This window comes from Mytilus trossulus, chromosome 4 (genome assembly GCF_036588685.1).
Source record: "Mytilus trossulus isolate FHL-02 chromosome 4, PNRI_Mtr1.1.1.hap1, whole genome shotgun sequence".
NCBI classification, from domain to species: Eukaryota; Metazoa; Mollusca; class Bivalvia; order Mytilida; family Mytilidae; genus Mytilus; species Mytilus trossulus.
The window spans coordinates 20,628,357-20,655,854 of NC_086376.1; the positions used below are offsets into that span (position 1 = coordinate 20,628,357).

Here is a 27,498-nt window from a genome sequence, read left to right on the forward strand (position 1 = left end):
TATAATTTAGATAATAGAGCCCAAAATACATCAGGTTGTTTATATCCATAATTGGCAGACGGAAATGTTACCCTTGTAGTCACAGTGACGCCTTATATTGAATCGGTTGTTATATTAATTTAGCATCTTACATTACCATTTTAACAATTATGCGGCCATTCTTTTATTATACAGCTTGCTTTTCGTTGTTCTAATTTACATGTGTTTGATTGAGTCAATTTTCTATATTTGTTTAGTTTAGGGTTTCTTTTTGATCGCTTCATTCTCATAACGGTATTTTTTTTAACGAAACTATATGTATTCAAATTATTTTCTTTATCCTACTTTTTGTAGATTATAAATGTTGTATGCATAATTAAAAAAAACATTTCGTAATCTTGTAAGCGTCTTATCTTAAAACAACGCTTTCCCGAAAAAGAACAAATTTTAGTCTAAGACTTTGCACATATGGATCTAACTAGTTAAGAAGTGTTTTCAAAATTTATTTAGCTGTAAAGTTTTATTATAAGCTGTTATTATGCTGTTGTTCAATAACAGCTTCTTGTATTTTAGCGGATAAATTTACTTATGTATCGTTTGAAACGTTACTTTAATACAACAAATGTACAACATAAGTTTTTAACGACATTGACTGGCCATACAGCCTTCGCACGGTTGGTAAAAAATATACTTTAAAGTCACATGAAACCTCAAATTAAACAAAAAATGCTTATGTTTTTTATAACAAAATGGATAGTTGTCATTATTAAACTTATGTACATATACTTTTTTCTGAAGAAAATTCTTCAATTTGTCCTCATTTAGAAGAAGTTTATTTTTTTAATTGCTTGCTTCAAGGAAGCAATTCATCGACATATTTTCCGTATTCATATAGACCTAAGGGCGACGCTACTCGTAAAAATCACCTGATCGCAAAACGCTTGGATCTGTCACTGAAATAAACTATTATCAGATTGTACATGTTAAACATGTTCTTAATATCCATGTTTTTTGTTTATAATTTATTATGAGGGGACAATCGGTAAACTACTGCTTCAAAACACGACAACTAATGAGCTGCCGTATGTTTACCTCATCATTAACAGAGAGAGAAAGAAATGACGAATATACGATATATTAGCGTAAAATATGATAAAATCGTGCACAGAAGACTTAGTTCATAATATAATCATGCATTGGTTAAAGAATTGGATAAACATTATTTTTCACCCGTCACTCGTTTCATATGACTTTAACGTTATTGTTTTTCGATTTCTGTATCTGTATTGAATTCTGTACAGTTATCACCCTAAACAGGCCTGGGAAATGTGCATCAACATGCGGCGCGGTTTAGCTTGTTTATCTTTTTTATGAAACCTTGTTACAAATATAAAAAAGAACATGTGGTATGATTGCCAATGAGACAACTCTCCACAAAGCCTGCATGACTTGCAGTCGGCTATCCTTTCAACTAAATACTAGTAATAGCTGAAAGCGCACCATAAAAATCCAAGGGCACAATTATTGAAATCATTTCACTGTAAAACTATGTTTACTTTGATTTAAAGTTGTTTCAATTAAACAAATTAATGAAACACTTACTGTTCATACATGTTTTGAAATAAGCTACATTGTTTAACATTGCCATATAAGCGGGAGGTTTGGCTAGCCATTTAACATAGGTTCAACTCACTGTTCTTCTTAAAATTTCCTGTACCAAGTCAGGAATCTGGTAGTTGTTCTATATATGCTGACGTTTGGTGTTTTTTCTGCACTTCGGTGTTTCTGTTGTTTAGCTTTCCTTTTTGAGCTGATGTAATCGTTTTCCATCGTTTTTAGTTTGTTACCCGGATTTGTTTTTTTTTCTTATTGATTTATGCATTTTGAACAGCAATATGCTGCTGTTGCCTTTATCTACGAAGTACATTTAACAGTTGAGTTAATACTTAATTAGTAACTAGAACATGCTTGACTTAATAAGTTCTTTTTATACAAACCAGATAATAAACCAAAAATATACAGCGAAATAGGATGTTTATGTTAAGGAAAAACATTTCTGCCTATGCACAATAATGTTATTCTTCATAAGTGTATTGTTGCTTATATCAATTACCTTTGTTCGCAAATTATTTATTGTACTAATCAGTTGTATATATCATCATGTTCATTGATACTGATTTATAATATACTTTTGTTTGTTTGAATCACCCGTCATTTTTATTTCTTTTTCTATTGCAATATGTAAATGTGATTGACACTTAAATTGGTGAAATATATTTACAGACAAGAAAAGTGTTTCATAAGCATAACTGAATTATGAAAACAAAATCAACACTGAATCTTTGAAGATTACAACTAAACAGACAATTCCCTTCACAATTTATAACAGGCCGTACAGTGACCTATAGTTGTTAATGTCTGTGTCATTTTGGTCTTTTGTGGATAGTTTTCTCATTGGCAATCATACCACATCTTCTTTTTATATGTGTGTTTAAGAGGAGAAAATGTATACTTTCCAAAGTTTACATACATAGGCTTCGGTCCCTTTAAGACTTTCGGCAATAATAGTACCAAACACCCCTTTCACATATGTATGTACAGTGGAAAACATTAATTATGCCATCCCTTAAATAAAATCAGAATAGCGCAATGACAATTACAATGTCTATAGTATTGGTTACATTGTCATTCATGATATTGATGTCATTTTCTCCAAAAAGACATTACTTGATGTTTATCGGGGCCTCAATTATTCTTTTGTACATGTCAAATGAATATCAATCAATGGTAGATAGTTTTTGTATGACATTGATAAAATAAAAACGTAAAACAACAACCTATGATTATAGATAATCAGTATATCGTTACCTTATACGGGCAAATGTTGACCTAATTAATCCATTTATTTCGTGTTTGTAAACTGCTGTTACATGTTACACAGAAGCATAGTGATATCGGTTATCGTATAAATTAGTGGGACAACAGTTGTTTATTATGATATTGTATGTTCCAGTTAAGTTTGATTTCAATTTAGCTTTCTAAATTCAATAATAAATAACCCGTTCAAATATTTTCGAGATAAAAGAAAAATCATAGTATTAATATTATTATTTATTGAATGTCTCAATATACAAATGGAGATGTGGTATGCTTTAATCCAGGGCAATGCATCATATTTCTAAGGACACTGACGACAGCATCAACAGGCAACTGTTCCACATTGAAAACTGATTCGGCTTAGTAAGATGTATATGACCTCGGGGAAAAAATACGTAATGAGGCAAATTTCAAGAAAAAATTACATGGCCTCGTTTTAGCGAATAACATCAAACTACAAAAAAACCATTGCATATGAATGCCCAATAAAAGTTTCCATAAAGAATTCAGCTGAGGTTAATATGTGCTAGAAGTAAGTTCGCAAAAATCGCAAAAAAACAAACTAACTCAAAACAATGGTGTAACAGCATCAGTAATAAGGTCCGACTTATTAGATCATTACATGGCAATTCAATTTAAGCAACTTTTAAAAGGGCTAAAGGTTACTGAAAACTAGTGGCCAATTTTGAAATCTCCACTTGCAAGCATTCTGATTTAATGAGGTCGAATTAGTGTCTAGTAAGACAATGTCATATATCATCAATGTTTCGGAGCTAAATTTAACAAAACTGAATGCTAATAGTAAATTATCATTTCAAACATTTTTTGTACAAAAATGAAATATACTTTGATTCTGTCTAAATCGTAGTTAATGCCCCTGTAATAAAAATTGGCAAACTAGTATATGCAGGATTAATTTTATCTATACTGGTCCTTATCTATATGTTTGCTATCTATTGCTATTCATTGGTGTTTTTATAAGGATACTATCAGAATTAATATTGTCTTTAAAATATTTGCAATTCTCAAATAGTGTTTGTTCATGTTTTTATAGCGATTTGTTGATAAGTGGAATCTATAATGATACAGTGATATATCAGAAAGATTGTAAATAAACAGGAATCTAACTCTTTAGTATGGTTTCTCTTTCATTTTTATAATTGAGATAATATTACTATCGATAATGATAAAATTTGTTTTACAATGTATTCTATTAGAAATGTCGACTTCAAACACATTTAAATTGTTACATAGATAAAGCAAATATACAATTCGTTCTCACGATAACGAATGAGAAAACAAATGATCACGAATTTAATCCGTTATTACGAATAAAAAGACTGTTTTAACTTATTTTATGAATTCATAATATCGGATTTAATCTATACTTAAGAAACGTCTAATTCGTGATAACAAGATAGTTTGTGATATAGAATTCAAATTATATGTGTGCGAGTTTCTATATATATGAGCTATCGAACTTATCCACTTCGATGCAAGTGGAAACAAATTAGCTCCGTAGTGTTTACTGTTATGAAAATTAATATTTCACAAGTGATATCGGATATGTTGCTTACGTCGTAAATACAATCCCCTGTCCATTCATGAATGTGACCTACCGAATGAGACTATTAACCGGATTTTTTATCACATAATCAACACGACGGGTGCAGCATGTGAAGCAGATTCTGCTTACCCTTCCGGAGCACATGAGATCACCCCTAGTTTTTGGTGGGGTTCGTGTTGTTTATTCTTTAGTTATCAATGTTGTGTCATGTGTACTATTGTTTGTCTGTTTGTCTTTTTCATTTTTAGATATGGCGTTGTCAGTTTATTTTCGATTGATGAGTTTGACTGTCCCTCTGGTATCTTTCGTCCCTCTTTTAAAGGGGCACTAGCTGTCAAATTCATGTTCACCGATTTTAATCAAAATCTCATATTTCATTTATATCAATGTAGAACATTTATCCGAACTTCTAAAAGTCTAAAATAAATAATAAATAGGGCAAGATCATGAAAATACGTAGCTTCGTTTCGAGTGTATTTTAATCCAGTCGCCATCTAATTAATTATCGAGATGACCTCTAAAATGTTTCGATGACCATATAAGCGATACACATAAATATATATATAAATATATTAAACACATTCGTGCTGTTTGATTATTCTAGGTCTATTCAATTTCATATAAAAGATAAAAAAAAAATGTTTTTCATTGTTTTTACCTGTATTAGAATTAATTTTGTGGATCGAATCAGTCAATCAAATGATATATCTTTGTTTCACTTTCAATGTTGACATTCTTTGACTTTAAAAAACTTTACACATACAATTCACGTGTTATCCATCTCAAGCTCAGGGGTTAAATTGAAGTTCACATGAGTACGGATTCAATGAGGGCGAATTATTCACTTGCAAAAGAATAATTTATAATCAATGTTTTTAAGCTTATTTAGACAAAATTAAAACAAGCTGGCTGCCAAAAACTCATTAGTATTTCACTATTTGCATTTGATTATTCATTGATCAAAAAAAAAAAAAAAAGATTTTTTATACATCTCGTAGCTAGTGCCCCTTTAAAATACTTTAATACAAAATTAAATATGCGTGTGTCACCTTTACAAAAATTTGACATGGTTACATTTGGATAAAACGCGATTTTTTGATATTGAAATAATGAAAATTCCATGTAAATATAATACTTTGGTACTAAATCAGGGTAAGTTTATATCAATGTAGAGAAATTTTTTCAAACATACTATATGCTTCGAAGTTTGTTTGTTTCGTATGTCACCAACTATCAATACTCGTACCATTCCCCTACCCATATCTATAATTTTAGCTTCTTGGTGATCTTACTTCTCCATTGCTTTTAATGGTATAATATGTAAACGTATTTCTGAGTTATACCTAAAATGGTAACACCTTCTTGGAAAGAGATGTGCCGTTACAGTAAATTGCATTGTCGTATTGAAACCTTAAAACAGCACCACTGTTCCAATTTTTAAAATTGTGTTTTAATCGTAGATCTTGAATTTGTTTTCGTTGAAACTATTTATAACTTTTATAGACTGGACAATTAAGAGTTTGACAAATATGTCTTGATATTATTTTTATTTTTTGATAATTTCGTTATGTTAATGTTGATCATCAATATCTTATTGTTTATTGCTTTATACTTCATTGAAACCTCTAAGGTCATACCAAACATTTAAAATGATATTACAAAAAGGTATAAATACGAGTTGGAATCGTTTAAATCTGTATTTCGGTGATCTAAACAAGATGGTATATTGATATATGATATAATTGATACAATTAATTTAAATTATTTAAATTAAAATCCTATTAAGATTACATAATTTAACAAAAAGCTCAATATTTACATAAAATGTGTAACAGATGTACGCTAATGAAGATTATTTTATAGGCATGACATATGTTCAAAAATGGAATATTTTGATTTTCTTAATTATTCAATGTTTGTTGAATGGTATACATAGTTGTATGCGGGTAATGATTAGACTGAAACTTTACATTCATATTTACCTCATTTTTTAACCACACAGAAACATTTTTAATTTGTTAATATCATACAAAATGGTGTTATAAAAATTGTTCTTGATACAATATTTAATTCTTATTCTTTGGGCAGGGTTCTGTTTAAAGGGTCTTGCAAAAGATCAAATATTTATATGATATAATTTCTATCTATTATGTTTGACACATTCAAAACATGTTTTAAATTATTATGTCTCTTTTTCAATTTCTTAAAAATTGATAACTTGTACTTTAAAATAGAAAGTACAGATTTTGAACTTCAAGATTTTGTTTAATGAATCTGAAAACACACTGTACTCGATTGAGTTATGAACCAATATTACTACTTTTACTCTGAAGATATACAGCTATGTATATAAATGATACAGTAAAGAAGAAATCTGTCTTTCAAAACAGAAATCATAAATAAGACAATTTGGAAACCTTCAAAAAAGTTAAATACAAACAAGTGCTAGAGATTTAAAATAATTCAAAGCATTTTAACATCAAATTCAACGACAATCACTATAATTCCTTAAGGCAGCAGCAGTTTTACACTCATGTGTTTAAGCTTGTATCAGGAATTATTATCTTAGATATTAAACTACTCCAATAGCTGTAACGGAATTGATTATTTGTGACATGAATAACGGCTTGTTAAACCTTTGCTATAACACTTTCACCCCTTTTTCCCTTAGGAGTCTGTTCAGTGCAGCATACTTTTCGTGACAAATATTTTATTGATTATTGTATTGACGCAATTTGCCTTAATATGTAACTGTGTGTTGCACAAAATAATTCTACATAAAATAACGACCATCAATTTGTTTTTCAATTTCGTTTAAACTGATTCTCACGATAACCTGTCAATAACTTCTGATGACTTTTTTCTTTTTTTCAAGAAGTAAGTTTTATCTATGTTTCTCTCCTATAACAAATTTATCTTATCTCCTATAGATTTAAAGAGATATGATTGGTCAAAGGACTACACGTGGTGACTATGTATATTTGATATAGGGTGTCCTAAAAAAATAATGGGTTAGAAACCATACATATCTAGTTACCATATAGGGTTAGTAAGGAGTAACTTCCCTTTCAAAACCAAAAATAATGCCACAACCCTTCATAAACACATTGTAAAAACAACACGATGTTGAGGAAACTATTCTCTCCTATAACAAATTTTATGCACACTGTACTCGGTTTCTCTCGGCACTAGTGCATTGCTTGTATTGCTATCAAAGAGGGACGAAAGATACCAAAGGGATAGTCAAACTCATAAATCTAAAACAAAGTGACAACGCCATGCCTAAAAAGAAAATGACAAACAGAAAAACAATAATACACATGACAGAACATAGAAAATTAAAGAATAAACAACACGAATCCCACCAAATACTAGGGGTGATCTCAGGTGCTCCGGAAGGGTAAACAGATCCTGCTCCACATGTGACACCCGTCGTTTGCTTATGTGATTACAAATCCGGTAAATAGTCTAATTCGGTAGGTCACATTCATGAAAGAGAAGGGGATTGTATTTACGACGTAAGGAACATATCCGATATCATTTTTGAAACAGTTATTCAATAACGGTCAACCAACTCGTGATGGTGTCCGTAAAATTTACGAAGGGATGATTTCAACTTCACCATTTGGAACTCTTGGTTTAATAGCTTCCTTGTAAGCAGTAACCCTCTATCAAGAAAATCATGATAGGAAATGCAAGCACGGGAATATCGTATCAATTGGGAGATATATACCCCGTATGCAGGTGCTGCTGGAATGTTGCTACTTAGAAATGGAAAGTTCACAATTGGAAAGCTGAAGTCATCTCTTTTGTCGTAAATTTTTGTCTTCAACCGACTCTCATTGTCAATTTCTAGATGTAAGTCAAGATATGAAGCCGACTTAACTGTATCTGTTGTATCCTTTATCTCCAATTCGATGGGATAGATGTGATCCACATAGTCACCAAATTTTGAATTGTTTAGTGAAGGAACGTCATCTATATAGCGGAAAGTAGAGTTAAAGGATATTGCTAACTTCTTATTTCTCTTCCTAAGAAGTTCCTGCATGAAGTCAGCCTCATAATAATAAAGAAACAAGTCGGCAAGTAGAGGGGCACAGTTTGTTCCCATTGGGATGCCGACAGTCTGTTGAAAAACACGTCCTCCGAACGTAACAAATATGTTGTCAATCAAGAAATCAAGCATCTTGATAATATCGGTTTCAGAGAACTTTTTGTTTGAATCAGAATGATTCTTTACAAAGTAGGATTTATCCCTCCCTAAGACAAAATACTTGTATCTACGTTGGCCATTCTTTTTTATGAAGCAAAGTAATACCAACTCTTTTAATTTGTCTTTTAGTTTGGAATGTGGAATACTTGTGTAAAGAGCAGAAAAGTCAAATGTTTTAATACTGTTACAAGATGAAGATCTTTGGAATTTTTAAGTATCCACATCTGATTCACGCCACCTCTAGAATAGGCAGTTTCACAATAACTTTGAAGCCCGTCTTTGATTGCTGATAAAATAGATGTTAATAATTTAGAAAGAGGTTTCGTGGAGCAATTGGAAGACTTAGCAATATACCGTTGTTTGTAAGGACACTTATGTAGTTTAGGTATCCAATACAGTGATGGAAGATCCAGTTCTTCATCTTTGGTTGAAATACCAAAGGAACAAAGAACAGATCTATGATTATCCAGGATTTCCTCTTTGGTAAGTGTCGTGAGGGTATATGTTGAGTTTCCAAGTGAATTGTCTATACCTAATTCGTTTATCAAGCAACTAATGTAATGACTTTTACAGACAAAAAAGATGTTATTTTGGGGCTTTGTCTGCGGGGACAACAACAAATTTATCATGGAGGTCGGATAGGTGTTTAGCAACATTTGGGTCTTTAAAGATTGACGAAGCATGAGCATTGATGAACCCATTCGGTTTCTTAATTGCTGATTTGTATTAACGCAATTATTTCGTAAATGCAGCAAAAAGAAAATGTACAGCGAAATCTACAATTTTCAACAGTTATCATACTGTATTTCTGATAAAATAATTTATAAGCCATCGAAACTTGTATCATTGACTACTATACACACAATTAAATCTAACATAAAATTTTAATGTAATTTTTTAACCAAAGAATGAAAGTTATACACTGGCAAGTTACAAGGACATTGACCTTCTAAGTTAAACAGTTTTTTAAACATTGACAACGTATACAAAAGTTAAAAAAAAAAACAATGGCATCAGTACATATATATGATTCCATACAATATTATGTTCATGTCTTGTTTGTTTTTCAAATTTCTATGAATAAAAGATGTGGACATCTTATTATGTTATCAATGTAGAAATCTTGTTGACCTTTGGCAAACTAAACTTTCCTAGGATGGTCCAAATAAACTTTTGTCATTGGAAATTTAACGCCTTACATTTTATAGCTTCCATTACAATTTGTATTACATACTATAATTACACAGAAGTAGTGCCTACAATACCTCGCCACTGCTGATGGAGATTTATTTCCCCGAGGAGATCAGAAACCCAGTTCAGTACTTTTGTGCTGACATGAATTATCATTGATATGGTTATATTTATAAATTAACTGGTTACAATTTTTTAAATTTGTGAAAAACTAAGGTTTTTCTACAACAGGCATAGATTACCTTAGCTGTATTTGGCAAAAAAATTAGGAATTTTGGTCCTCAATGCTTTTCAACTTCGTACTTTATTTGGCCTTTTTAACTTTTTTGGATTCGAGCGTCACTGATGAGTCTTTTGTAGACGATACGTGCGTCTGGCGTATATACAAAATTTAGTCCTGGTATCTATGATGAGTTTATCTGTCCCTCTCTATTTTTCAATACAAGGACACACATTTGTTACTATACAGACAACAGGGAAACGACGTCAGTTTAATTACAATTATGTCCTTAAACTAATTTGTTTTAGCTGTCATAACTATTTTTTAAACTTGATAGCAAAATAAAGTGGTTTTAGTCCGAAACTCTCATAGTTGTTATATAATTCTGTAGTCTATTAAAATTAAACAAGCTAAAAACAAATTGACAGTGATGAGACGTTGATGACGTCATGTTTTATTCAGTAATTTTTTTTATCAGTTCGAAAATAAGTATTATTATCCTTTTAATTTGCTTGTCAACTAATGCATTTGATCTTAAAACAGCACCAACGAGAGCAGCGGCATTTCTGCAATAAATCGTTTAAGGAATAAAAGGATTTCAATAAAGTACGATACATTTTATATTCAAAATAATGGAATTGTTCGTCAATTATTAAATCAGCCAAACGGAAACTGCCAAAGACAATTTAATTATTCACAAACATGCAATATAACCTTAATGGTTCACAACAATCTTTGAAACGGTAAAGGGTGTTTCTTTTAGTGAAGGCAATATCAGTACTAAACAGGCTTATCTTACATATAATCAAAGCTATTATGACGAAATAGTTTCTAAAAATGACTTATTGGTTGTAAAAGTAATCTTTGAAACAGAACGAACAAAGTTTGTTATATTTTGATATTGTCGCAATATAATGCAAGCTTCCTTTAATCATACCATTACAATTATATGAGAGACTAATAATTTCGATGGAAAGCTGTCCGATATTCCTTTCATGTTATTTGTGTCGTTGCTAATTCGGATGACAAATATCATTTCCTTTATTTCAGTGATTTTATGTTATTTTTACCTTTCAAGGAAACAGAAAGGGCCTATAACAATGTTGTTGAATATTGACCTGTTACCTTTATAATTGATCGTCTTTCTCTCTGGTCTCTGATGGATGGATCTTTCAGTTGCAAATAAGGCAAAGTAGACCTGTTGTGAAAATTCGACCAATTTATTGCACTTATGCTAGACGTTTGCTTTAGACAAACTTTTAATTGGCACTGGAATTGACAAAAATTTCGGAACTATTTTTTTATGTTACGTTTTATGAGAACTATGGTAGCGTAATTGAAATTGCAATGAAATTACAACAATTAGCTATTTCCATATAACTGTCTTTTCCAAACTAAAAATCAATAATAGTACCATTTTGGTAAAGCGTTTGTATTGAATTTAACTTTTATAAAAGCTTTTACTGCAGATATTTTTTTTGATTTCGATAATTTCATCACGTCAATCTTGACGGCTTTCACATTCATTTCACTGGTTACTTTCCATGTGACAATATTTATGTGTCTAAAGTTGGAAGTTAAAACACAAACAATAGACTGTTTAGATAGTTCATACATATTTTTTGTAAGTTTGTAAAATGGCAAATTTTATCACAAGATGTCATCATAATACATGTTTATGTTCATTTTGTCTAACAAATTTTGCAAACAATATGGTTTTATATTCAATAAAAGATTTATTCATGCTATAGCACTAAGAATTTGACATATATGTAAGTTTATTTTATGATTATTTTATTTGATCAATAATACAAATAGGATCAGACACAAGTTTTCTCAACTAATGAAGTCTTCTCCTGCATACAATATGATAACAGTAAAAATTTTAAAATGAGCAATGACACAAAACTAATAAATATCATGAGTATATTAAGTGAATCCTTATCAAATTATTATGATATCTACAGTAATATTGTATTCAGAAACTAAGAGAGGTGAAAGGAAATGTACATGAAAAGTGAAACTTTTGATACTTAATGAAGGTGGCTATGAAAGAAAATCGCTTCATACTTGCAATTGATTTGTAAACTACAATTAGGGAGTTATTTTGTCAGATCAACAAATGTTTTTTTATGTTTATTTCATATAAATATTGAGTAAGAATTTGTGTCTTGAAATTGAATGCATTCCGCAATCAAAGTTATGATTTATAAAAAAAACCATACAATCATCTAATGAAATCTAAGTCATTGGCAAGTTCATACATAACACCTTTCCTTGATATCTCAATTATTGACAAAATCACACAATATCCTTTCCCATGATATATCAATTAATAGTACTAACAAGGTCACACATAACCCCTTCATATGATATCTCAGTTCTTGACAAGGTTACACTTAAACCCTTTCTATGATATCTCAGTTCTTGACAAGGTTACACTTAAACCCTTTCTATGATATCTCAGTTCTTGACAAGGTCATACATAAACCCTTCCTATGATATATCAGTTCTTGACAAGGTTACACTTAAACCCTTTCTATGATATATCAGTTCTTGCCAAGGTCACACATAAACCCTTTCTATGATATCTCAGTTCTTGACAAGGTTACACTTAAACCCTTTCTATGATATCTCAGTTCTTGACAAGGTTAAACTTAAACTCTTTCTATGATATCTCAGTTCTTGACAAGGTTACACTTAAACCCTTTCTATGATATCTCAATTCTTGACAAGGTTACACTTAAACCCTTTCTATGATATCTCAGTTCTTGACAAGGTCATACATAAACCCTTCCTATGATATATCAGTTCTTGACAAGGTTACACTTAAACCCTTTCTATGATATCTCAGTTCTTGACAAGGTCACACATAAACCCTTCCTATGATATCTCAGTTCTTGACAAAATCGCACATAAACCCTTTCTATGATATCTCAGTTCTTGACAAAATCACACATAAACCCTTTCTATGATATCTCAGTTTTTGACAAGTTCACACATAAACCCTTTCTATGATATCTCAGTTCTTGACAAGGTCACACATAATACCTTCCAATAATATAAAAGATTTTGACAAGGTCACATATAAACCCTTCCTATGATATCTCAGTTCTTAACAAGGTCACATATAACCCTTTTCTATGATATCTCAGTTCTTGACAAGGTCACACTTAAACCCTTTCTATGATATCTCAGTTCTTGACAAAGTTAAACTTTAACCCTTTCTATGATGTCTCAGTTCTTGACAAGCTTACACATAAACCCTTCCTATGATATCTCAGTTCTTAACAAGGTCACATATAAACCCTTCATATGATATCTCAGATTTTGACAACGTCACATATAAACCCTTCCTATGATATCTCAGTTTTTGACAAGTTCACACATAAACCCTTCCTATGATATCCCAGTTCTTGACAAGGTCACACATAAACCCTTTCTATGATATATCAGTTCTTGACAAGGTTACACTTAAACCCTTTCTATGATATCTCAGTTCTTAAAAGGTCACACATAAACCCTTCCTATGATATCTCAGTTCTTGACAAGATTACACATAAACCCTTTCTATGATATATCAGTTCTTGACAAGTTACACTTACACCCTTTGTATGATATCTCAGTTCTTAACAAGGTCACACATAAACCCTTCCTATGATATCACAGTTCTTAACAAGGTCACACATAAACCATATCTATGATATCTTGACAAGGTCACATATATACCCTTCATATAATATCTCAGTTCTTAACAAGGTCAAACATAAACTCTTCCTATGATATATCAGTTATTGACAAGGTCACACATAAACCCTTTCTATGATATATCAGTTCTTGACAAGGTCACACATAACCTGTTCCATGATATTTCTTTCATTGACAAAGTCACACATAATCTCTTCCTGTGATATCTTAGTTAGTTTACAAGGCCACACATTACTCATTCTCAGGATATCTCAGTTATTGAAAAAGTCACACATAACCCTTTCAATAATATCTCAGTTTTTGACAAAGTCACACGTTACACCATCCTTTCATGCACATGAGTTATTGACAAGGTTATACATGATCCCTTGCCATGATATCTCAGGTATTTACAATGTCACACGTTACTACAGCCTATGATACATGAGTTCTTGATAAGGTCACACATTACCCCTTCCCATGATATCTCAGTTCTTCACAAGGCCGCACATAATCCCTTTTCATGATGTCTAAGTTATTGAGTAGGTCACACATAACATTTTCCCATAGTATCTCATTTATTGACAAGGTCACACATAATCCCTTCCCATAATGTTTCATTTATTGACCAGGTCAATTTATAACCCCTTCCATTGGTATATCAGTCATGATTGACAAGGTCACAAATAATCCCTTCTTGTGATATTTCAGTTATTGAAAAGATATCTGATTTATTGACGATACTATGAAACAACCCTTTCAAAAGATATCTAAGATGTTGACCGTGTTGACTTTAATACCTTTTCCGATTATAATAGGTCAAAATAAAAAGGTCATGGTCAAATTGTGTGGGTTTTTTTTAGTTTTCAAATACTTCTCAATACTATCACGTGCGAATTATTTCCCTTTTCTTTGAGTACAAAAGATTGTTAAAAATGGTTAAACAGAAGCTTACTATCGGTCTTTGTTATTATTTCATTGATAAAAAATCAATTCCACAAGTCTAAACAAAATTAATCACTTTTTGAAAATATATCGATTGTTTCAACATTATTTTAAGTCATGAAAAATGTGTAATTGATTGGATTATTCTCTTTAAGCAGGAAATGCCTTCCATTGCTCTCTGCTACTTGTCAAAAGAACTAGGTTTAATTTATAGAAGTTGGGGCCTATTTACTGAAAAATAATATTCTAAACTGACATGAATTAATGTTCTTTCAGAGATGTTTAATACAAAACTGTTCGAATTGTTGAAAGAATGTTAACGTTTGCATCAAACGTCATAGAAAGATAGAAAATGCATGGTAAAATATTTGACATTAACTTGATAAACTGTTTGAACAATTATCTCAGATTGTATAAATCACAAGAGAGGAAATTGAAATACTTTTTTGAGAATTGGATGCTTCTTCTTTGGAGTGTTAAAGAGTTAACATAATTCATTGCATCGCGCTTCAAAATTAGCACACGTTAAACGTTTTTACAAACCTATAAAATTTCAAAAAGTGCCATTCAATTCTTGTAATTATAACTTTGCTACAACCATGAAATAACGAATTTAATTACACCATATATAAGAATGTCAGCTTTTGATTGGCTGATAGCCAGTGTATTTTTCGCATATTCTAACATTTTTTCCTCATTTCAAACGAATCTGACTGTTTTTCACCACTGCCGGTGAATATGCCTCAAATACCACGGTATTTGCCATTTTGGATATTCCTTTTTTACCCTCACGAGCATCTTCCCGCCATTTTTTTTCGGATATGACGTTACATACAGACAGCGCGAACGCGTATAAGTACATGTATAGTTCCCGCGGTATATTTTATGATAGAACTTGTCTTCAAATAAATATATCTTTTTCCTAGTACAGAGAGTTGAAATTGAAATTTATTCGGTGTAATTAAACAGATATATCATGTTATGAAGGGGTATTTGCAAAAAATACAAGCATTGGGACAACATTTCCCTTGCCTAGTGGCTCGGGAAATTTAAGTCCCTCGACTTGTATTTTTCGCAAATACCCCTCCATAACATGATATATCTGTTCAAAATCAAGCCTTTCCTTTTATATTGTTTGCATTGATTTAATGTTGTTTCTTAGTTCACGTGCATTTACAGATGTTGCTTTTTATACTGACATTTATGTTTTGGAATGCCTTGGCCAATTAAAATTACCCGATTACGATATCGTATGAAGCTTCATTGTAAAATGTCACTGAGTCGACGCTTTTAACCCCTATTCCTAATACATAAATGATAAAAATAACAAATCATCATCAATAAGTATTAACAATAACATAAAAAGCAATACTACACTGGCAAAGTCGCTATCGACTAATATTAAAGGATTGGTATATGTATAGACGATAATTTTTTTATTTACTTGATATAATAACGATAAGGCAAGATTTAGAAACGGGGGCAATGCGATTCTCTATCGAGTTTTTGTGTGGAATGCCTATATAGTTTTTATGTCAAGTCAATGCACTATAGTTGTCTTCAGAATACAGTCTGAAATAATGTTAAACCTACTGTGTGCGTTTATTTTATCTTTTCTTTATACATTAGAACATATTCTTAAAACTACTAAAAAGTAAAATCACAAAAATACTGAACTCAGAGGAAAATCAATTCGGAAAGTCCATAATCACATGGCAAAATCAAATAACAAAACGCATCAAAAACGAATGGACAAGAACTATCATATTCCTGACTTGGAACCGGCATTTTCAAATGTAGAAAATGGTGGATTAAACCTGGTTCTATAGCGCTAACCCTCTCACTTTAATAACAGTCTCATCAAATTCCGTTATATTTACATAATGCGTTAAATAAACAGTCACAATTAATAAAATAGTCAAAATATGGGTACATCAGTCATCATCGTATAACAATTTTAAAAGGAACAATTTAACAGAACACAAAAACATCTACTATCTACGAACACATTGATTGATTTGAGTGTCTGACGTCAGAAAAATTTTATACGTCACATAAATTTGTCGTTCAATGTACATACAAACAATTTTAAAATTTACATAGGCAATGTAAGCAAACAGGGTTAAAAAATCAAAAGTATGTAAGAATAAATTACAGAAATAGACCGAGATTCAAACTAGTCCAAAAGTTATAGAGAGAATTTATGAGAATCCAAAAATAGTTAATTCCACTACGCGATTGAATGATTTTGACGTTTGTGGTTAACAGCTTTGCCCGAGTAACACAATTATACTTTGTATAGGTCAGAGCTCCCATGGAAAGGGTAAAATTATAACAGAGTTGTACATGGAGTTTTATGTTGAACTACTGGTCATTATAATAACACGTTTATGGAGTGATATTGACCAAAACTTTTGATGGTGAAAATAGCCATTTCTCAAATGAAATTAAGTAAATAAAATTATCGATAACAGTGCTCATGGTGCTTACAAGACTTCGACAATCAAAATCGAGGAATTAATGGAATGGAAAACGAATTTATTTTTATTCTATTCCCTGATAATCTGTGTCTGCAATTTATTATATTAAACTGTTCGCAGATTGGCAATATATTTACTATAAATATATAAAAGAAGATGTGGTATGATTGCCAATGAGACAACTCACCACAAGAGACCAAATGACACAGAAATAAACATCTACGTCATTTCGAGACAATCTTGTCACTTCTTCAAACATCATAAATTATTTGAGACAATGAAATTGTAGCCAAACAGTACTGATGTTGCAGTATGATTAGAAATTGTAAAAAAGAATTATGTATAATATAAAGCAAGTGAATAAAAAATACATAAACTTTGCTGCACATTTTCTATTTTTCTTAATGCCTGTACCAAGTCAGGAATATGACAGTTGTTGTCCATTCGTTTTGTAATTTGATTTTGCCATGTTATTAGGGACTTTCCGATTTGATTTTCCTCTGAGTTCAGTATTTTTGTGATTTTACTTTTTGATGAGGCAACATATACATGTACTTCTATTAAATACTACGAACTATTTCGTTTAATTTCCTAAGTTAGTTTATTTCAAGCAAAAAAATGACATGAATAGGTTAGAGTCAATATTTGTGACCCTTCTTGAAAAGTACAAGTCCGTTCGAAATCAAGTGTGCCTCACTTTGGAAAATAACATGTCTATGAAGATGCTGGTATTCATTAGCTGATGTTTGTATATTGATTATCATGATTATCATCAATGTACAAGAAAAATATCAATGTAAGAAAGAAATATAGCAGCGCAAGAAAAGAATCTTATCTTGAAACAACGATTTCAACATGGATTAATGGAAAAGTTATTGTAAATCGAATGGTAGCACTACTAAGATTTATTGCCAAAATGTCTGTATCGAGAGAATATAAATTCATGTCACTCAAACATGCTTGTACATATATTTTATCAAAAAGGGATTTTATGTAAAAGAGAAAAAACACATATTATATAACTTTGAAGTTTTCATCTGTTTCCGATTGCAGTCGGTGTTATAGAGAGTTATGATCTACCATGAACACAGGAACAATATTGTACAATGTTTTTGGATCTTTCCTTTATTTTTTTAGAAACATTTTTAACCCACATTATAGTATTTATAGCTTAACAAATGTATATTAACTCATCATAGATACCATGACTAAATTTTTTAAATACGCTAGTCTTTTCGTCTTCAAAAGATTCGTCAGTGACGCTCGAATCCAAAAAAAATAAAAGGCAAAATAAAGTACGAAGTTGAACAGTATTAAGGACCAAAATTCATTAAAAAAAAATCCAAATCCAGCTAAGGTAATCTATGCCAGGCTGAGGTAGAAAAGCCTTAGTATTTTGAAAATTCTAAATTTTGTTGACACTAAATGTTTAAGAAATAATTCCTTCATGTCATGCTCTATGCTCATTTCAACATGGTTAGGCATTATATTTGTCGATATTTTACACTGAGCGTTAGCGAGGTGTAAAATGTGGTCAAATATAATGCCTACCCATGTTAAAATGAGCATAGAGCATGACATTAAGGAATTATTTCGATTCTAATAGGACAAATACGTCATTTTTATAGGTCGAAGCGTACGAAAATATCGTAAAAATGGTTGGCTTTTACCGTTTCCTCACTGAGGAGTATGTGCATTATATTTCATTATTGATAAGTTTAAAAACTACGAGCAGGGTAAATATATGTTGTTTTATATAAATATATGATAAAAGTTTATTTTAGCTGCTTAAACATGTTAAATGTTTATATTTAAAAGGATAACGATGAGAATAACGTTAATATACACAGTAAGTTCATGCGCATGTGTCAAACATATTTTGTGCTCATTAGAACACGGCTTTGTTTACAAAGCGTAATAAGGACGTCATATTAGAGTTAATTATAACCATATCAATGATATTTAATGTAAGCAAAAAAAGTGCTGACTACTGGGCTGGTGATACCCTTGGGGAAATAAATCTCCACCAGCAGTGTAATAGTCATTTCTGTGGCATTAATTTCCACTCAACATTAGAATCTAGCCAGTTTTGCATATTCTGTGTAGATCATATTTTATTTGGCGGACCATGTTTTATTATAGGTAAATAATATAAAAATTACTGGGATAATTTGATTGTGTGGTAAAAGTTTCTCATCAGCAACTTTTTCTTAAGAAAATTATATGTAACTCCATAGTATTTTAAAACTGAAGTCGGATGTTTTTTACATTGACTTGTTGTGATAATCGAACTAAGATTATTTTCCAGAATTTAATCAAATATTGCTGTAACCTGATCACACCAACCATGTTTAAACCGTGTTTTCTGCAGTAAAATCTTTCAGGCTGCGTATATTTTATTGCAAACCATGACGTGGAATGTAGGTTTTTTTCATGACGATATATCTAACTTATTTATATTTGTATTGATATATTTAATGATTTCCGTCTTTAAAAACCATTATAGATCTAGGTATGATTTCCTCCTGGTTCATCAATCCCTCAGTACATGTGAATCTTGCTGCCTTTGATTATGTAAACATGCGGTTTTACGCTCCTTGATCGTTATTTTGGGATAAACCAGAAAAAGCATGGCATAAAATTGTCTCTAGGATTTGTTTATTGATATTGCAATTTGACTATTAATTGATCATGCTGACATTATAATGAAGTTCTGTAAATTACCCAAGAGTAACCTATGACCATTTCTTCCCTTGTGATCGCAATAAACACACACGAACCTGATTAATTCTTTACCGATCTACATTCTCAAGGATTCAATACGACGTAACGATTAGCCATTATTCCGTTCGATTAGCCAGACATTTTCACTACATTCACTGATGCAGATTAATACTAAACGATGCTTAATAGAGACATTTAATTCACGAAGGGGTAAGTGAAACTTTTCCGTGTTTAAATAAAAAATATTTAATTTTTAGTTTGTATAAAACTGAATTCATGGTGTTTTTTACATTATATATCTTTACAGATTTAATATGTATTCGTTTGTTCCTTCGCCACGAAGAGAATAAGCTACTGATTAAACGATAGCTATAAAAAAAAATATATGACTTGTAATCTTAGATTTAACCGATGAAAACGAGATATCACGTTATTACAATTATTCGACCACTGTTTACGATTTCATTTTCATATTTCTTGATAGCTTAAATTAATTGTTTTGAGATGATTTTGATTGAAATCATGTTTTTATGTTGAAAACATGTGTTACTCTACTTGGTGTTTTATTATAATATGTAATATAATTAAAACAGTGGTCAATAACACAGCTGAATTAGAAATTGGCATAAGACATCAAGAGTGTTCACGCTACAATTTATGTATCTATTTTAATTAAAGGTACAAATATTAAACAGGTGAATCTCTAAATACTTGATAGATCTATTACCGGATCTTGAAATTGAAATCATATCTGTAAAAGATTTAGTGTTTAGTACTTTGACGTTGACTTATATTTAATCGTTTATTAATTCATTTTTTAATTGATATATTTATTGGATGTTCTTTTATTTATTTGCTTGTTAAACAAATGTATTACCGTGGGTAAAATCATAGTTAATTCAATAAAATTAATACATTCGTTGTAAGTGTATAAGTTGTTATTATCATTGAAGTAATTTTACCAATGTTTTGGGGTTTTTTTATCACACGGTTTTGGCTTCTATAAAACAAGTATCAGTTAAAATAACGATTTTACTTGTTAAACATTGACTGTGCATTTTAACTGTATAAATGATAGTTATTTCACTAATCGACTTGATTGATGAAATTAAATTTGAAATCCTCTATGTTGTTGTGACTACTTTTTTGGTTTTGTTGTGCATGTACAATCATCGGTCGTTGAAGTGATTCACAAATTCACAACTTTAGGATGATTTATAGTTTGTCATGTGTTCAATCAATGAGGACATCCTGATGACCTGTAGATGAGGATGTGAATCAGTGTTACTATAAATGTATACTTATTATACCGTAATCAAGTTCTTTAAATCTCAAAACACCTCCACATTTTAAAGCTAGTATACTAGTATTGATATAGTTCATTTCGTTGTCCGAACATAATATTTTGAGTCATAAACAATATTTTTACCAAACTGTTTGATAATGTGCCATGATTTGAGAAAGAATCCTATTTTGGAATGAATAGATCAAGATAAAAATCAAAGTAACTATTGCAAGACTGTTTCCCATAAGGCAATGTCATAGCAGCAAGTGGCTTAATTCAAATAGGGACACAACTTTTTTGTTTCTTGCTTCATCTTTTGTACCAGTGTCCAACTTCACCCAGCTAAACTCGTGAATACCCCCTTGGGAAAGAACCCCCCCCCCCCCTGTAAAAAGTCAAAAGTCAATGCGACAATACATATGTTCCTTCATTTAAAATGAATTGTCACGAGACTTAAGTCTTTGTGACAAACCAAAAGAAAATAGTAATCGACCCAAGAGGCTGTTCCCTCTACTTTAAATCCATAAAGATAGCAACTAGACTTATGCACCTTTGCTTCTGCATTTTATAAAGGTGGTTTTCATCTGAGTAAAGTTACTTTGGAAGGGTTTCAATAGCAATAGTCTGACTATCTACTGGTGGACGTTTCGTCCCCGAGGGTATCACCAGCCCAGTAGTCAACATTTCGGTGTTGACACGAATATCAATAATGTGGTAATTTTTATAAATTTCCTGTTTACAAAACATTGAATTTTACGAAAAACTAAGGATTTTTTTATCCCAGACATAGATTAAATTAGCCGTATTTGGCACACCTTTTTGGATCCTCAATGCTCTTCAACTTTGTACTTGTTTGGCTTTATAAATATTTTGATATGAGCGTCACTGATGAGTTTTATGTAGACGAAACGCGCGTCTGGCGTACTAAATTATAATCCTGGTACCTTTGATAACTATCAACATGCCACAAGTATTTTGCACACACTTATAAATCTACATTATAGATATACGAGCTTGTTACTTTGTTTTCATTACGTTTACATTTTGATAACTGTTTCAGCTTATTTGTGATCATTTCAAATGATTCTTTATTATGAACATATGTATACTATTGTCCTTCGATGACAAAAATATGAATGAATAACGTTTCATATAATGCAAATAAGATAAGACCTCGAAGTTAACATGGAGTCAGTGGATAGATATTTCTATTGATTTGATTCTTAAGCAAACAAAATATGTTCTGTCTAGAGATAGGGTAAAGTGGATACTGATAACTTTTTCGAAGAACTATGCATCTAGGCTAATGACAATCATCGAGCAATTGTCAGTTGTGCGATACCAATCACAACGTAAACAAAATGAGCAACCCCTTACGTTGTGCCTACCGAAGGATTTACACGAAACGCACGTATGGTGTATTAAATTATAAGCCTCACCCTGGTACATTTGATACTTAGTAGTATGTCGAAATGTCCTATTGTAATGTTTATTTGTGTATTTCTCTGTCTTGAATGTTCTTGTATTTACTTGTACTGTAGTCCTGGCATGTGATGTTGTCATTTTAGTGTTATATCAAACATTGCCTTTATAGCGCGAGGTTTGGCTAGCCGCAAAACCATGTTCCATCCACCATTTTTTTTAATAAAAACCGTCTGTACCAGGTCAGGAAAAATGGCAGTTGTTATCTTATAAATCGTGGTGTGTGTGTTGCATTATCGTTTTGATTTTTTGTTGCACTTTAGGGTTTCTGTTGTATCGTTGTTTTCCTCTTATAGTAGATGTTTCTACCTCAGTTTTATTTTGTAACTGGGATTTGTTTTCTCTCAATCGATTTATGACTTTCGAACAGCGGTATACTACTGTTGCCTTTATTTATGACACTACAACATGTTTAAAGCTGTACTAATATAGTAAAAAAAAGTCACCTATTGTTCTTATATTTCATGATGCAAGTTAATAGAAAACTGCTACTTGTTTGATGCATTACAAACCTGACAGATTACATCAACACAAATTAAACCATATGATACCATTTTCCGTACACCCGTCACGTGGTTATGAATATGGCCATTGAATTCTTTTTTTTAACTTTAAATAAGTACTTTTAATTACCAGACAGCAAGACATGTGCATGTTTGTTAACATAACTTAACATTTCTGCAACATGTAACTGCTAAACCTATTTAAACATACAATTATAACAAGTTTACTCCATTTGCTAGAGTGAACCTGCAGATATTTAATGTATTCAATATTTATGTAATAGTTATCCTGAAGGGTAATGCTCTTTAACCCTCGTTTACAACATGGTGGGTAATATGTGAAACTCTTTAAGAAGTTGTATTGTATAAAGAAATGTATAAAAATCGTATAAGATGTTTAAATAATTCATATCTACATTATTCTTTAAAAAAGTAATAATATTTTACTTTATATTAGATATGATTCAAATGGCGTTGTCAGTCTACTTTCTACTTATGAATTTGAATGTCAATTTTGGTATCTTGCGTCTCTCTTTTGCATATATATTATGTCTGCATGTATACATTATCAGTTGAAATTGTGCGTTTAACTAGTTTTCCGCAACTGCGATTACCCACTATATCCATACTTTTGGGCTTTGTGTCTTTTTGTAAGTTTTGTTTGTACTCAGTACCGATTACAAATTCTAGGTCTTTTGAACTGATTTTTACAGCAGTGTGTTCTTATGTTTTGCTGTAACAATAATGTTAAGAAGTCATGTTCCAAAAATAGTAAAAAAAAACTTTATCTTTAAATTCGCTATGTTGTAAATTCTTTGCATAAATGCTGCGTACATGTTTTTAGAAGTTTGATGTTGCAACATTGACCAATTGAGCGACAACAAACATGTTCAGCCCTACCACATTCTTTATATAAAAATAAAACATACAAAAAGTTAATAAAACAACATTATAAAACATGCAAAAGCCACTTAGAAAGAGGGACGAAAGAAACCAGAGGGACAGTCAAACTCGTAGTTTGTCAATTTATTGTAAATAAATTGACCATTCAATGGCTAAACATAAAAAGACAAACAGACAAGCAATAGTACAAAGACAAAAAATAAAAAAAATAAAGACTAAAGACTAAGCAACACGAAAAACTATCTAAAATGCATAAAATACACTATTTACACTAAAATTAGCTTTATAAAATACATTTTCTTTTCAATAAAATGTCATTGCAGATTTTGGCAGTATAAAAGGTCATGGCCACATATTTTCATCTGTGTATAAAAAATATAAATTTATCGTCATCAGACAATTGTATAAAATTAACATTACATAGAGATGCCTGAACTACCAAAACAACAACGCAAATCTTCATACACAGGACAACTCATTAATACATGTTTTTCATCTTCAATTAAAAGTATTTTTAACTAAAAAAACATTCATACCTTCCAGTTTCAATTTTCAAACGAGCAGTACCACTTCTAAATTTGGCATTGGCACTCCTATATTTACCAGGTATTTTTTTTGATAAATGTAATTAATTTTTGAACAGTATGTGAGTACGTAGTTTACTTCGCTCGTTTGGTTGTTGTAGATTGCTGTCTTACATAACTGATTTTCATTCATTGCTTTTTGAACAGTTCTAACTGTAAGTGTTCTCTTTTAATTGTTAAAGATCGTTGAACAATTTGTTTGGATCCTTGTGTAGCCTACCATTTGATTTACTAGTTGTTGATTGTCGTATGATGACCTTTAGTTACATAATTTGATTGAATGTTAGACAACTTTAGATATTCAGTGAAGATTAACTATTTAGACCACTTGACCATTGAAGCCCCCTCTTTAATATAGATGTTATATTTTCATCTTGTTGAATTTTTTTAAGTAAATGAAAACTGCGACACCATAAATCTCTGTTCAATATTATTACTGGAAAACAATTGAGATCAATTGAAATAAATCCTCCTTTCAATCGCCATGAAAACAAATATATAGTCTTTTCTTTTATCCAAGTTGAAAGACGATATTAATAAAACTAATCTTCTTTGGAACTGATTTATATTTGCTTAACATCTACAATGCTGTTTTCACAAACTCTTGATATATCACCATTCAGACTTGGAGTAAAGCGGCTTTCCACGAAACGTCTTACCGAATTATTGAACGATATTCTCTCGGCTCAGGAACTGGACTTCGTGTTTTTTTAGAGTGAATTTGCACGTTTAATCCGTCTCTTAGTTTGTTTTTGTTTTACCTTATACAAATAAGGAAATATTCATAAAACATCAAATTTGCTGCGCTTTACTGTTGGATCCATTTGTCAATTTGTCTATCAGTCACAGTCTTTGTCTTTTCAGTGGTTGTCGTTTGTTTATGTGTTACATATTTGCTTTTCGTTCATTTTTTACATAAATAAACCCGTTAGTTTTCTCGTTTGAATTGTTTTTACATTGTCTTATCGGGGCTTTTTATAGCTGACTATGCGGTATGGGTTTTGCTCATTGTTGAAGGCCGTACGGTGACCTATAGTTGTTAATGTCTGTGTCATTTTGGTCTTTTGTGGACAGTTGCCTCATTGTCAATTATACCACATTTTCTTTTTTATATTTGTTAGTTGGCTTCATAGACATCCACAAACTTTAACAGCTTGCAACAATTATGCACAAGTGCCCTCCTTTCTGGATAAGGTTTACGAAATTAGGTTAGGTGGATATTGCCAAATTAGAAGTTGAATATTAAATTGGCGGTGTTGACTCATTTAAATTAATTTAAAAGATTCTGTTTGCGCAATGAAGCGATTTATACCTATTATAGAATAGCGTCAAGTGATGTTGTGCTGATATGGTCTAGTATCATATATCACTGTATGATGAGTTTAAACAGATATCTTTAAATAGTTATTCAGTGTTATCTATTATCACTTGGATGAGTTCGTCCTGTCCAGAGTTCGTCCCAGGAGATTGCACAATTGATGATGTGATAGAATGTTCGTCAACGAACAAAACATGCTACAGTTTGTAATCCTTGGTCTATTATTGATCTTTAATGTATTTTCATTTGATGAAATGATATGGCTTTATGTAGTTTTGATATCTTTTGGTCAATGATAGGTCATTGCAATGTAACGTTAGCGACATTGTTAGTTAGTAACACTTTTTGTCTGGTGTAGCAATCGATTTTTTGGGGTTTTTTCTTGTTCCAGAAAGTAATGAAAATCTTATGTCATTGACGTATAGATGTAGCCTCATCAAACATTTAGTTTGGTTTTAAGGCACCCACCTTACATTCGGATATTTATCATACCACATAAAAGCAAATCACATATACCATCTTTACTGCTTTGTCATCTAACTTTTCTACAAAAAACAATATTCGATCAAGATCAAAGGCCAAAGACGACAGGGCAATTTAATTGATGACAAATATCATTTGTAGATCAAGTCTTAATCACCTCATACCAAATAAACGGTCAATAATGACAGGGTATTCAGTTGCCGTAACAAGCGTTTTCTGTAAAAGGATATCTTGTTGCTGTAAAGTTTTCAATTTTGATGCACTTTGGTATTAGCATTGAAACCGTAAATTCCATAGTTGTTTCAAGTCCAGCTTTAGTAACCTATCGTTTCTGGTGTGGGGAAAGGAGGGTTGGAATATGGGGTAGAAAACTCTTATTTCAAAAAAGTTTGACTAGGTGTTCTATGTTTATTCTTGATGTTTTGGTTATTTTTTTAAGAATTTCGTTGCACTTTTTTTTTTACAGTTGCTGTTTAATTCGTTCACAACTATTTAATAAAAATAAAAGGGAAACCAACAACAGTAAACACTTATTGAAAGTCATATGAAAACAGATACTATTATCATTTAATTCCAATTAAAAAAACACACACACACAGCGGATTAAACATTAATTTGAAGAATCGCAAGACATATTTTTCAGACACTTGCCTTTGGTTGAAAACTATTTATTGTTCTCTCGATGCCTTTTAGTTATTTGTATAATTAGGTTGCTCTGTCATTGACGTATATATAAACCAAGTCGTATTTTATTTTTGTGTATGAAGTCAATATTAAGTTCAAAAAGGCAAAAAAAAATAGTTCTTTAATGGCAAAAAGTCTAAGGATATACGTTATTAAGGAACAGTTTTACCATTTGAATTGTTACTGCTAAAATGAAACATTGTACTGACCTTGAATATATGGTATTATTATACCTCAGTATGTTTTTTTTTATATAAAAAGTAATGAAATAGTTGTGCTCTTTTATTCCACAGAACCATTTGCCAGTCAATAGTTTCAAAGACTATTGCCCCGGTGAATAGTTTCATAATCATCTTTCCCGTACTTTTTCATG

General features: G+C 31.2%; 1 protein-coding gene across 1 annotated transcript in view; it reads left to right on the plus strand.

The window, feature by feature from the left end:
• The first annotated feature begins 19,966 nt into the window (after window positions 1-19,966).
• LOC134714861 (neuronal acetylcholine receptor subunit alpha-10-like) overlaps window positions 19,967-27,498 on the plus strand; it is a 35,496-nt gene continuing 27,964 nt past the window's right edge. The window contains exon 1 of the mRNA XM_063576507.1: window positions 19,967-20,093. The gene's annotated coding sequence lies outside the window, so the exon portion shown is untranslated. The remainder of the gene's footprint in view (window positions 20,094-27,498) is intronic.